Source organism: Lathamus discolor, chromosome 2 (assembly GCF_037157495.1).
Source record: "Lathamus discolor isolate bLatDis1 chromosome 2, bLatDis1.hap1, whole genome shotgun sequence".
NCBI classification, from domain to species: domain Eukaryota; kingdom Metazoa; phylum Chordata; class Aves; order Psittaciformes; family Psittacidae; genus Lathamus; species Lathamus discolor.
In genome coordinates, this window is record NC_088885.1 from 19,124,149 (window position 1) to 19,138,664 (window position 14,516).

At 40.1% G+C, this 14,516-nt stretch overlaps 1 protein-coding gene across 11 annotated transcripts in view; it reads right to left on the reverse strand.

Moving 5' to 3' along the window:
• The window catches only part of TBC1D5 (TBC1 domain family member 5), a 328,319-nt gene extending 314,699 nt beyond the window's left edge, over positions 1-13,620 (reverse strand). For 7 of the 11 annotated variants that reach the window (XM_065666031.1, XM_065666023.1, XM_065666030.1 and 4 more), the window contains exon 1: positions 13,126-13,385. The gene's annotated coding sequence lies outside the window, so the exon portion shown is untranslated. Of the gene's footprint in view, positions 1-12,761; positions 13,067-13,125; positions 13,386-13,406 lie in introns of those variants that run through there. The other 4 variants (XM_065666027.1, XM_065666032.1, XM_065666026.1 and 1 more) reach the window with 4 other exon arrangements.
• Positions 13,621-14,516: the final 896 nt, after the last annotated feature.

A 14,516-nucleotide genomic window follows, 5' to 3' on the forward strand; every position in this document is an offset into this window, starting at 1 on the left:
AAGAGATAAAGCCTGACATCATGGACCGGAAGGACTCAGCAGCTTTACAGGGATTCCTCCACACACTAAGGAATGATCTCTGTGTGGATGTATATATATCTATAAATATATATCAGACAAGAGTGATGGTATATTGAAAATGTGGGATCTGAGCATGACGTGAATCGTATGGAATAAGGGGTGGATACTGTCCTGGGTTCAGCAGTAGCAGTCATTTTTCTCCTTCTTAATAGCTGGTGCAGTGCTGTGGTTTTGACTCTCAGCCTGAGAACAACACTGGTAACACCAATGTTTTTAGTTGCTGCTCAGTAATGTTTACTCTGACCAAGGACTTTCTGAGCCTCATGCTCTGCCAGGGAGGAGGGGAAGTCGGAAGGAAGCAGAGACAGGACACCTGGCCCAAACTAACCAAAGGGGTATTCCATACCACAGCACATCATGCCCAGGATGTAAAACTGGGGGCAGTTACCTGGAAGGGCTAGGTCACTGCTTGGGTATTGGTCGACGGGTGGTGAGCCATTATATTCTCTTCCCTTGTTATTTCCCTTATCATTATCATTATTATTATTGGTGGTAGCAGTAGTGGTTTGTGTTATACCTTAGTTACGGGACTGTTCTTATCTCAACCCGTGGGAGTTACATTCTCCGATTCTCCTCCCCATCCCTCTAGAAGCGGGGGGGAGGGGTGCGGGGTGAGAGCGGCTGTGTGGTTCTGAATTACTGGCTGAGCTTAAACCACAACAAGAGGTCACAAAGAAATTGTCAGTAGAGACCAGGTTTGAGGACAGAGGGAGTTTGGGATTCTATTTGCTTAGTTTGAGGGGTTTTTCTGTTGTTTTGTTCGCTCCTTTCTTTCTTTCATCGCAGTATTAATAACTAGTCTTTCAAGAACTATTGTAACTTGTAACTACTGTAACATCAATGGGCAAGGAATTGTTAAGGAATGCCCAGCAAGGTCCAATGCAGTCAGATGATCTGGGTGTTAAACCTTGAGCTCTGGCTCTAAGACAGTCTACTTCAGAAACACTGAAGAGGCTGGATGGCAGAGCTGTAACTCTGAGAGGAAGGTATCAAAGCAAACGTCTGCTGCAGAAGAGCAAGCTTTTCCCCTCTTTCACCTGGGCAAGGTGAAAGATGTCAGTTTAATGTTTTTAATTTGTTTACTGCTTACACTTCAACTTTATTTCACTGTCAATAATCCTTTACCTGTGTCTTCAAGTCAATATCATAATGGTGTCACAGACTTTGAGAGGAAACTTTGTTTGACAGTAAAACATAGCTCCAGCCTCAGAAAAGGCCAATGTCAAATGGAAGTAAAAATACTTTGAAACATTCTGTAAAGATAGTGAAAGTACAGAAATGTATCTCAAGTTACAGGGAAGAGGTTAGCATATTGGAAAGGACTACATGGAAAGCCATAGTATCCAGGGGGTACTATAAACAGACACAGCAATGAATCATGACAAACCCATTACTATCTGCTACAACAGAACTCTGGAATAGACACTTGTTTCTACTCCTTCAAAACTAAGCAAAATGAACAAGAATAAAATTGGCATGGCCATAATGTTCCACCAAGCAAAATTCTTCACTGTAGACAGGAATTAGTCTCAAGTGAAATGGCAGTTAATTTATTGCTGTCAGTTCAGGATACTTTTCAATGATGAAATCATTGCAAACTGTAACTCAGGACTTTGAAAGATAAATTCTCTCATGTTGAAAAAACGAAACTGCTATCCAACCTTCAATTACTCTGACGTTAACCCGAATAATCATTTTATAAGTTGTCTGGTCAGTATGAGGAAGAAACATCAGCTGAAATACAATACTAGCACTTGCTGGCAACTTGAGTCTTTTTTTTTTTTTATAGAGGGGAAAGTACAGATAACATACCATGCACAGCAGAAAGAGTGTCAGCTTAATGTAATGTACGACTACAGTTATCTTTCTTCCTAAAGCAAACTGAGCATTTGAGAAAAATGAGAAATCCTCAGCCACATTTTCTCTCTGTATCAAATACATCTTTGACACCGTTTTCACCACTCAGGTTCAAAATGAGGAGGCAATCTTCATCAGCTCCTCTTTATCTTTCATTATATCCAGATCTTACCTGAAACTTTGCTATTCAGATCTTACCTGAAACTTTGCTATTCAGATCTTACCTGAAACTTTGCTGTTCTTGTTTTTAATAAGACCTGTACACGTAAGACTCAACCTGCTTATATATCTAAAATTCTCATTTTCCACACTTAACCATGCAATCCAGTTCACCTCCCAATCAATCTGCTGTGTGCAACCTCTACAATGCTAATCTCACTGGTTGCCAAAGTCTTCAATAACTGTAAAGACAGTTGTCTTTGATGATCAAGACTCTCATCAGCAATTTTACATTATTCTGTTTGCATCTTTGATTACTGTAAAATGGTGTGCAATGATAAAGACAACCTCAGTAAAAAACCCTTGTCTGTCTCCATTACTCCCAAAAGTGCAGTTAGCCAATACAATATGCTTTGATATGTAAAACTGTATCTTTACTGATTGTGTTTTTGTTCTTCCTTGCCCACATTTCTTTAGTGAGTGGTTATGTGGTGCTGAGCTGCCTACTGTGGCTAACCCACAACACTACCTTACAATTATTTCTGTTGCAGCTGGACCCACTCATGGCTTGAAAACACAGAAGCAGAGCTTGTCATGCACAAAAATCAGGCAAACAAAATGTTGAGGCATACACTGCAAAACAAATAAACAAACAAAACAAAAAAGAATAATGGCCAGCAAGGGATCAAGACATACCACCTGTTTAATTGGGCTTGATTTTATTCTACTTTTCTGGATGTTGGAATCTTAGAAGTAGGCTAGGTTCTTTCAGCCAAGGAAAGTCCAGGGCTGCAAGCATTAGGGCAGAGCAAGACTGCAGAGAAGCAGTTAAGAGGGATCTAAAAGAAATTCTCAGGTTAAAAAAAAAAACAACACAACAACAACAAACAAAACCAAAACCAAAAAGGCTACTCAATGACTGTTCATAAGCTCTACATTGAAGGTTCTCCTCTTAAATCCACTGGTTCAAGCCCCAGTCACCCACTTCCTATCTGGCCATTCTCTCTCAAGATCATACAGCTTGAGCTAGATTGATCCATTAATTTTGGAAGGAGATCTTGAGTCTGAAGGTTTTGAGAAAAGGGGAGATTACCCTGAGTCCTACTGAAAGATACCCTTAAAACACTGTCAAAAGACAGACACCTCTTAATACAGGCAGTCAGACATGCTCATGGGCTAAATGATAAATAACAGCAGCTCTAGAAAATGAAGCACTCCAGTCAACCTACAAAAATTATAGCATAAGGCTATCAACACACTTTTATCCCAATCTGGGTAAGCTGTTACAAGGAGTAAAATGATGTTCACCCAACCCACATTTGCCCTCTTCTCAGATAAAATTATTCACAGTGGAAATTATAACCATGACTGATCATACACTATTACTGTAAATTAATGTAAAAATCTAGTCTCACCCAACAGCTATGAAATAGCAACAGCATGCTCTAATTCCTGGCATATGTCAGTTCTGAATACTGACTTACAGATAGAACTACATATTTTTCTTCTAATATCAAGAACTTTGACAGCTGATCTAAAATCCCTAAAGACGAGAACAAAAAATGTATAATATACTGAAAATACATTAGGACCTTCTCCAATTACTGAGGCTATAGAGTACACAGGAGTGCAAAATAAAACAGCATCTCAGCTGGATGTGCAACAGCTGATAGTGCCACTTGTTCATTCTGTAAGTGTACCTCAATCCATCCCAGCCATGCACAATGTCAAAATGGAGCTATGTTTAGTGATAGCAGCTGCTACTGCCCTTTGCTCCTCCCCACTGAGAAGCAACAAATGGATTCTGCATTTATGGGCAACACCAGTATAAATGCCCCAAATATATGTCTGACATCATCACCAAATACGGTTACTAAAGATTAATATTAACCTATATCTGTCCAGTATATTTTTATTTTTTATCAGGTACAGAATTTCTCTCACTTCACCCTCAGAATATACTCAAGACTCAATACAAAAGTCACAAGAGACAAAGGACTGGGTAGCTTCTCCATCTCTGCAAGCCCAAATTTGACATTTTATTTTGAAAGTGTGTTAAATCAACAAACAGCTTCACTGATCAAATGTTAGAACCAAAAGCAATCAGCAAACTGCTTGGATCCATACACAGTTCTGAAAAAATTTAGTATGAAAGGGGCCACAAGCAGCTAGTAATCAGATGGAAATGGAGAAGGTACATTCTGCCCTATGCATATCTCATTCCATCTATCCCTTAAAGCTTTTTCCAATTCCCTGACTTGCAGTAGAGCCTTGACTGTCATCTTGCACCTGAATCAAGCAATCTTCAAACCAAGAGTCATGGGCAGTATAATATGCACAAATTAAAAACCCAAAGCAGCTTTCTAGTAGCTGAAAGCCACCCTGATCACAGAAGGGAACTTTGTGAAAAAGGGACACTGAAGTTCCTAGTGTAATATATTCATACAGCCATACAGTATTTTTTCAGAAATGCTATATGGGAATGAATTTTCAATTTGTAAGGAGAACTGCCCAAAATGAACTTATTTAAAATAAGACACAAAGTACCAACTTAAAATTTCACAGGGCATTTCACACTGACATTAAGTACTTCTGCAGAAAATTGTGAAGAAAATTCACAAATTAAAAGGTGAAGCTCATCTTCATTCCTAAGATGTTCACATTTCTTATAACTGGTTGCCTTCTTTGAAAAGCACATTTGAAAAGAAAAAAAAAAAAATCAAGAAGTCCTAGCTGTAATGCAACACTCCTCCAATCTAAAATGCTAAGGTTTTGTTGGGGATTTTGGGGGAGGTTGGATTTTTCCTTTCCCAGGTTTTCAAGACACTGACTTTTGATTGAATACTTTAAGTTTTCTGCGTCAATGAACATATATGACTGATGCGTTTCGAACAAACCTTTCTACTGACTGGGACATGAGTTTCCTCTGATTACAGGAAGTCAGAAACTTCCTGCATGTTGCATTTTCCTCTGCTTTTGACAGGCTGAGAAAGTTGGGGATGTTCAGCCTGGAGAAGGGAAGGATGCTTGGAGACCTCATAGCAGCCTTACAGTATCTGAAGGGGGGCTATAGAGATGCTGGGGAGGGACTCTTCATCAGAGACTGTAGTGACAGGACAAGGGGTAACGGGTTAAAACTTAAACAGGAGAGGTTTAGATTGGATACAAGGAGGAAATTCTTTCCTGTTAGGGTGGTGAGGCACTGGAATGGGTTGCCCAGGGAGATTGTGAATGCTCCATCCCTGGCAGTGTTCAAGGCCAGGTTGGATGAAGCCTTGGGTAGGATAGTTTAGTGTGAGGTGTCCCTGCGCATGGCAGGGGGGTTGGAACTAGATGATCTTGAGGTCCTTTCCAACCCTAACTATTCTATCATTCTATGATTCTTCTTGAGCTCATCCGTCATCATCTTCTCTCAACCAGCCACAAAAGTTAGATTTACAGGAATTCAAGTTTCTGAACACTTAAAATCAAAAGAATCTTTTCAGTATTATTTACTACATATTTTCATGAAGCAATAGAACTAGCAGGGCACAACCAGTATATGCTTTATGTATAAATGTGAACCAAAAATGGAAACCAAAGGAGGCGAAATCTTAGGGTTGTTAGCCTAGACTACTTAATGCACTGTACATAAAGATCAGGGGTTCTAAAGAACATAAAAAGATAATATCACAAGCAGCACCAGATTTAGTTTTCAGTCTATGAAAAAAATATACATACATACATATAAAGAATTGCCCAGTTAATCTATTTGATTTATTAGCTTTTCCCCAAACTGTGTATATTTTTTTGCACCATAGGCATACGTGTAAATGATGTAAACTAAAAATGAGTCAGGCCTAAAGGAGGAATAACTATGGTATTGACTCATGAATAACTGAAAAACAAGCAAGGCTCACACACTTTTTTTTTTTAAATATGTATTTAAATAAAAATATCAGACTGTATATACTACAGGTGTCCAAGACACCATCCTGAAAGTACAGGTAATGTTTATAGGAAGCAGGACATACAAAACTGAGAGCTATTCTTCTCGCTAAAGAAATTAAGAACCCAAAAATCTTCTCCAGCACAATTATCAAATAACCTATCAAATTTACATTATGTATACTGAATGTTTACTTGTATTTGTCCTGTAAGCATTAGTACTATTCCCTTTATACTTACTCTTTCACTCTACTTCCCAAATTTCTTTTACATAGACTACTATTTAACATGCTGAAAATACTTTTCATTTCTACCATTGAACAAACTCATTTAAATTGTGTGATTTAATAAACATTTTACAGTACATTCATGTATTAGCTGTGATGGGATATTATAAAATCTGGGTTCTCACCGTAGCTTCCCCTTTGACTTGTTGTATGGCCTTGAATAAGTCACTTCCAGCTCACTGAAAATTATTAATGCTATTTTCATTTATAGATGAAAGGCTCTACAAAACTACTAGACATTAATCATGAATACTTTAGATAATGTTTAGTCAAGAAGGTACAAGAAATCAAAGTAACAACTTGACACTGGAACCTCTTACTCATATTTATATTGCAGCAAGCATGCTGATAAAAGAACAATTACAAAATAAACTTGAAACATACTGTTCCAGGCTTAAATGTTCTCTACTTTCAAAAGAAGTCAAACTTGCATCTGGAAGGTCAGTGGGAACACTGTCAAAACATAGATTACAGAAAAAACTAATCACAGTTTAAGAAAATAACCTTAATTTTCAAAGAGAATCTGTTGGGGAAAATCAGAAAACATTTCAACATTTTTTAACTTTGCAACATGTCATGCTTCGGTAAGTAAAATATAGGTAGATCTCTATTCAGATATAGCTGTTGCCTTGCTGTGAAAAATGACAGGAGGAAGAAAAAAAGGTTGAAGGAAAGAGTGTGTATATCCACATCGTATAGGATACAGGACCTAGGGGTCTCACCCACCAGTGCTAGTGGAAAATTTCAGGACCCAGACTACAATCATGTTCATCAACACCATGTGAGGTTAATTATGTTAAAAAATGCAAGTAAACGGACAGCATGCTGGGAAATTGACTTTGTTGTTGGCATATCTAAGGCACAGTAGATAAGAAATAATCAACAGTGCTGCTCAAGTAACTACTGAGCTTTAAGCTACTCTTAACACTTCAGAAAAGAGTGCTGAGCATGACAGTGGGAAGGTAGCTTATAAACACAACACTGTAAAGTTTGTAAAAAGATTACGTATTTCCATTATAATAATCATGAAAATGCCCACCTATATAAAATTACATACCAACAAGAAAAATACTATGGGGCAGAACACTCAGGATCAGCACTGTAAAACCTTGTAAACTGACAAGAATTTGGGGGGCTCCACAGTATGGCAATTATTCCACAATTGGGAATTTTTTTGGAATCTCCTTTAAAATACCTGCTATAGGCCACCACTATGAGCCAAAACAATGGCCCGTATGAAACTTCATCTGATATCAATTTTTATTCTAAGAATTGTAGTCTAAATACCAAAAATCCAATTCTACTGTTCTAGAAAGATTCTCTAATGCTTTCAACAAATTCCATACCTTCCAAAAATTCAAGTCTATCACATGGCATGCCTCCTCCCAACAGGAAATAAATAAATAAATAAATAAATAAATAAATAAACAACAAACAAACAAACAAACAAAAATAAAAAAAGGCCAAAAGTCCATCTGTGTAAAAACTGAGATTAAATGAAAATACCACTTATTATTCAGCAGCCACAATCCAGGTTTCAAGAAACATTGTTTCATTATTCATTACCTGATAGTTCAGAACCAAAGTACATTGACTGTTTGGGTCTAAGGGTAAAATAAGATAGCTCACTCAGAAGGTGGAGACAGCAGAGGTCTGTTTGACACCATCAGCTCATACTAGAGCACAGCAGGACTTTTTCTGCAAGTCCGTATTTGTAATGTGCTGAAAGAATAATGTCAAAATGAAGTCTTTAATAATGAAACCTAGTATCTCAGGTTCTTCAGCAGCCACCAGTAAAAATTAAAAAAGTATTAGCAACAGTTTTCTAACAACACTCACCATAACTGACACAGAGAAATTATATATCCTATTATAAGGGCTAAAATGAGTTAAGTCACTGGACTAGAAATTGGGGATAGTCTTAAGAATTACTGATCATGATCAGATTACATAGCCAGGTAGAGATTACGTAGCCAGATACATGCTCATATTCCTGAGGCTTTGAAATTTCAGAAGCTGAAAAGAGTTATGAACAAAACTGATTGGAAAGAAAAATCTTAGACAAAAACATGAGAATGGAAACTTCCTTAAGAGGGTTTTTCTCTACGGTCAAGCAATCCTACAGCTACCAAAGAGGATAATTTTGGCTATGGCTCATGCCACTTATGCAAAACCTGAGGTTTTTGAGAAAAGAAGCAAGTGTGAGGAGACAAAAAAAAAAAAAAGCAGGATTGACAATGTAGAAAAGGGGAGGCTAGATCACCATCAATGTGAATTAGAATTATGGAGTGTAGAAACTGAGAGACATAAAACATCCACGTATGACACAGCCAAAAGTATTATCAACAAACACTACCGCAAAAACAGCAGAGGCTCATGACTAGACAGAGGTGGCACAAGTGTTAAAAACCGTAAGGAAAGATCAAAAATAGTCAATAAATACTTTCATTCTATAGTTGGAAAGATTCAAAATGGTATAATTGTATCACATTATATTGATTTTCTTTCCAAGTCATTTGTTAAACAGATGTTCCAGATCAGATGTTAAAAAATATTGTGAGACAAACATTTTAAATCAGCATACTTGTTAAACTTATCCAAGAGTCTTAGAGCAGTCAGCCCAGCAAATCTATGATCTGTTGATGCTCTTTTGAAACTATGTATTTTAAAATCTGTATCTGTCTTTAAATGCTAGGGACTGCCACCATGCAGAGGAGTGAAAACACAGTGTCAAAGGGACAAATCAAGTTTTAAGGCAGTCTGATATGACAGAGAATTCAGACGAGATAACAAGAACCAGTGAAAGACAGATGCATTCAAATGTATTCAAACAATAATTGCATGCCTTATTTTTAAATAGTGGCAAAGATGAATCACTGAAGCAAGTCATCCACAGAAGTAAATGGTAGATTCTTAGTATCTTGATAACTTAAAAAAAAAAAAGCTTAGCCAACTAGAAGTTCAGAAAACAAACCCATCAAGACAAAAACTGATGCTGTAAAGCGTTTAAGGTGAAATGTTCATGTATCAAGACAGATTTGATCCCCACTCTTGATGCAACACTACTTGATGCAGTACTAAACGCAAATCAACTTAAGCAAATACTTTTCATATACACACAAAGAGATTAATTAGTAGTGTGGTATTAACACTCTTTAATAAACCTAAAATAACAATTTGCCAGCCCATTAACAGAACAAAAAGCCCCTCAAATTAAATCATACAGAAGGAAAATGTTGGGTTCTTTTTTCTAACAGAACACAGGATACCACAATAACTGTCTCTTTTCTGCTGCATTCAGTTCAACATCAGTGACACGTGATTTTTCCTATTACTTTTGAACTATTCCCAACCAGAGTTCAGGTCAAGTTATGCCTCAGTGCTTTTGGGAAATCTACATCTAACCATTTACAGAGGCAAAATACACATTTCTATTATGTTTGGTAACTCACCAACCTTTACCCAAAATATGCTAAATGTTGAATATTTGTCTCCAAGTTCTGGATGCAGTTTGACTAACTGTTCCAGCTTGGCTCTTGCCTCTTAACTCTCAGAGTATAAATACGTTCAACCATTTCTCCTCAAATACTGCCACAAACAGATTCCCATACAATTCAGAGTAATCATGTTTTTTTCTGTTCACATCAATAAAAAGAACATGAATTGTTAATATTATTAATGTTACCCAATATGACAGGGATCTCAAACTCTGCATCATTTTCAAGTCCTTTTTTAAAATCTATTTCATCACAGAAGCTGCAACATTGTGGAAAAAATAGTAAAAAAAAAAAAAAATACAGCTATTTGGATAACTAATGAAAACTTTCTTAGGTTAAACGCAGACCACAGTACCAATCTAATAATTTTAAATGGTAACAGCTATGCCTCTACTTTCAGAGGTCAAAAATAGAGAGTTCAAGCATCAGTAACATAACAACCAAACACAAGCAAGCAACTCCTTCTATCATGTTTAATGGCCCTCTTCCTCTGAGAGCACAACTCAGACAAGGATCTGTGCTTTTGCAGACTACAGACTGAACTGCTTTGGGCACTTCCCTGAGCTAGCAGAAAAAGCACACAAACCCTATAGCTTATTTGCTATAGAGAGTGCAGATTCTAAGTCAAGCAGTTGAGATAGCCTACCACATTTGCACTCTGCAGACATCACTGGCTCCTGATCCAAAATGCTCTTACACATGCTAATCAACAAAGCCTCAAATGGACTAGAGACTTTATTATCTTAGAAACTGTCTATCCTCCACAATTCTCAGCAACAGCTGTTGTCAATTACAGCAGCATACCTAACAGTTTAAGATAAAACTCCTAAGGATGAAGCACAAAGTAAACTTTGTAAGACATCATCAACAGAATTCCTTTCAGGGCAAAGTGTAAAACAGCTCTTTGCGTAGCCCTTCCCCAGTGAAAAATGAAGTTTAAATAGTAACAACAACCTGGAGACAGCAAAGATGATCTCTACATTAGCATAAATCACAGGCAGTCGGAGAATGTGTAACACCAAATCAAATTTTTCTTGAACATTAATACGAGGTGCCAAAGTCCAAAAGATGCAAGTGCAAACAAAAGAAAAAAGAACAAAGCTTGAGTTAAGCCAACATTGTAACACAAAGAAGGAAAAATGTGAGAAGCATATTTTCACTAACATTTCTCAAAGGTTAAGTGCCGCTCCAGGTGGCACAGTATTTTAAGGAAAGCTCTGAGCCATTTCTGGGTGACAAGCCAGCTTTGCTGCAGCACACTGCAGCAGAAACTAAATAACTATTTGTAACAAATCAACTTTGTGGCTTTCCTCAGATCACTGGGGTGGTAAAATGAAGTGAAATATGCAAGAACCTCAGTAGTTTAATTAATTGCTAAACAATGCTACCACTACCCATTGTTAGTTTTCATAGGAGTTTACCATATCTATAGTATCTAAATTATGAAGCCATCCTAAAATCTAAGCAGAAAAAAACGCACCACCTTTCTAGTTTGCACTTACTAGAAGCACTTATTACATAAAAATAGAAATTGCTCATGATCTCATACTTTGTTATGAACTGTAATTCAGCACCCAGGATCACAGCTCAGACAAGGGTAAGCTCCTGTTGTGGTTCAGCAGCACAGTTATCAATTTCAAGTAAGGAAATATACGAATGTTTTAAAACTCGTCAATTTCTCTGTCATAGGCTGTGTCTAATTCTGTGTTTACCTGATAGCCTGAATGTATTACAACACAACCTTTATTTTAACAACTCTAGTAATCGCTACTACTACATATATATATATATATATATATATATACACACACATATGACTTTCAGGGTTACAGCATTTAGGCTGCAAATGGGCCGTGTGTGTCAACAAAAAAAAATGTAACAACTGGTAGTTCACAGGTGTGTCAACTCAGACAATATATTAAGGGTTTGGTTATTTTTTTTAAAAAAAGGATTGGTTTCAAAAATATAAATATCATCTAAAAACAATGTAGTTTTCTTATTGCCCAGGTTTAGATCTTACAGTATTTCAACCTGTGAGCTACAAATGCAACAGTGGATGATGATTCAGAGAGAAGTGGGATCTAGAATTAATTTAAATGTATGGTTCATGACCCTCAAACTCTTAAAAATATTTTTAATACCAACAATCATCCCACATTGAACTGGAAGACATTTTGAAAGCTTTAGCTTTCACAGAGGAGGTATTATCAGTAAATAGCTGAATTAATGTGTGGCAAGTAACAGAACTGACATAACTTTAATGAAGTTTCACCGGTCTGAAAAGAGATAATTCTCTCATGTGGTGCTTTTTAACTAAGTTTCAGAGTGCTTTGTAAGGAAGAGAAGCAGGATTACTGAGCAGTACATGGATGCTGTGGAGCAGAGTGGCAGAACAGGAGAGTAATCTTGTCTCCCAAGCCCCATCCCCAGTACATTCTGGAACATGATTCTTTCACATAGATACCACTTTCACGCATATATACCACTAATTCAATGTTATGCCAATAGATGGAAGAACTATTTCTTAAAAGCCAACCATAATGCCTCCAGGATGTGTAATACCAAGGGCATGTAGCTAAACTAAACTACTGATGGGTACAGTAGAGCAATCCGAGAGTATAAAACTCTCAGACGGTTAAAATGTGCTAACTGCAGCCACCGCAATGAAATCCAGACTTCTACACCACTTAACTACTGTAACCTAAATTAAAACGAGTGCGACAGTTAAGCATCTACCACTGATAGTAATGAGCTGGATAGCTAGCACAGATGGAGCCAGACAGGTGAGAACAGGAAGAGAGGCTCTGGGGCAGGAAAAGTGGAGGGAAACCTGGGTTAGCCTAAAAATTCTTTTTCAAGGCCTGGTGGGGAAAGAAAATCATGAAGACCTTAACTTCCCTCTTTAGCCACCAGAACGACCACTACCAATTGAAAACAACCCAGAGGGGCAAACCTTGTGACAAACCTGCCTTCTTCGCCTTCCCTGCTTTCACGTCCCATAAACAAGGCTCGGGAGATCCCTGGCGGGGAGCGCCTTCCCTCAGCACGCCCCAGGCCGGGCTCCGGCGGGCAGCCCCGAGGGAAGGAGCGGGAAGAGGCCGATGAGCGGCAGCGGCCCAGTAGGCGCAGGCCTCACCGCCCCTGCCGGCTCCGCTGCCGCCCACTGACGGCCGGGACCGCGGGACCAGGCGCCGACGCTGCCGGGAAAGGCCTCGGCAGGGGCCGGCGCGGGGGGCGGCGCACTCGGGCTGCAGGGCGGCCGGCGGGGAGGGGGGCAAGCGGGTTAAGGGGAGCAGATGCTCTGGGGCTGGTTTTACCTGCTGCTGCTGCTGCCGCTGCCTGCAGTGGCATGAAGATCTGGCTCAGCCTCTCTCTCTCTTCCCCTCCCCGCCCGCCTCCCTCCCGCCTGCCCTCCCTGCGCAGCGCACACACACCCCCGGGCCGGCCCGGCGCCCTGCGAGGGACGCGGGGCAGGGGGAAGCGGTGAGGGAGGCCTGGGGAAGGGGAAGGGGAAGGGGAAGGGTTCGGGTTCGCTCGCCCGCACACGGGCACGCACGGTAGCACCGCCCCCTACTACACACACACACAGCACCCCCACCCCCTCTGCTCTCTGCGCGCAGGCGCTCGCCGCGCTGTGAGGTCGTTACTTCCCGTAGTGGCCGTGCGCTGCTTGCGCCCTCGGCCGCCGCTGCTGTGGGGAGAGCGCGGGGCCGGGGGAGCGGCGGGGCTGCGCGGCTGAGGCCCGAGCGAGGCTGGTACGGGGCTTGTCTTGTCTTGTCGCGGGCTTTGGCCGAGCTCGGCCGCCGCCTGCTTCTGGCGAGCTCCGGCGGACAACAGCGAAAGGGTGCTGGGATTCTTGTGAAATAGGGAGATTTTCGCCTCTGTTCCGGGGCCTTTTACCCTCTGAGGAAGCCCGAGGCGCTTTTATTTACATAAAGCGTGCATGTCGAGTGTAGTTCCCAGTCACGCAGGGCCGGGGTGAGGGGAGAAGCGGCTTAAAAGGAGGTAGTTTAATGTGTATCCACGTCACTGTGCCTTGGAAGCGACTGGCTGGGTGCAAACTGCTTGGAAAGAAACTTCCTCGTGGTAGGAGATAGGTGGTGGTGCAGAAATTAGCTCGGTCATGCAGTGGTTGCCCTGGCCTCCCCAGCTGAAGGCCTTTGAAGGCTGGAGATGGGCACTGGGCTGCTTCTCCTAAGAAAGAAAATAAACTGTTTAAGCACGTTTTTCGACAAGCAGGTAGCAGATCGCTGCAGACAAATGTAAATTTGCAAGGCAGACTTGTATTGCTGCTTCCATTTGAGAGCAGCTCAATTAAAATAATTGGCTTTCGTAAGTTTTGGGAAGAAATTCTTCACTATAAAGGTTGGGAAACACTGGCACAAGGTGTCCAGAGAAGCTGTATCTGCCCCATCCCTGGCAGTGTTCAAGGCCAGGTTGGATGGAGCTTTGTGCAACCTGGTCTAGTGGCAGGGTGTTGGAGCTGGATGATCTTTACGGTCCCTCCCAACCCAAACCATTCTGTGAAATCTGGTAAATCTACTGGATTTGGCGTTGGCCCTTTCTTCATTAAAAATCCTGAAGTAATGTGAACTGTTGCTGGGAACCTCCGGGTATTGGAGAGTGTGTAATGCAAGGCATATATTTATGCAACCATTTGAAGATGAAGTGGTATGTGTACTAGTTTGCTCTTTGTGACAATTGTATA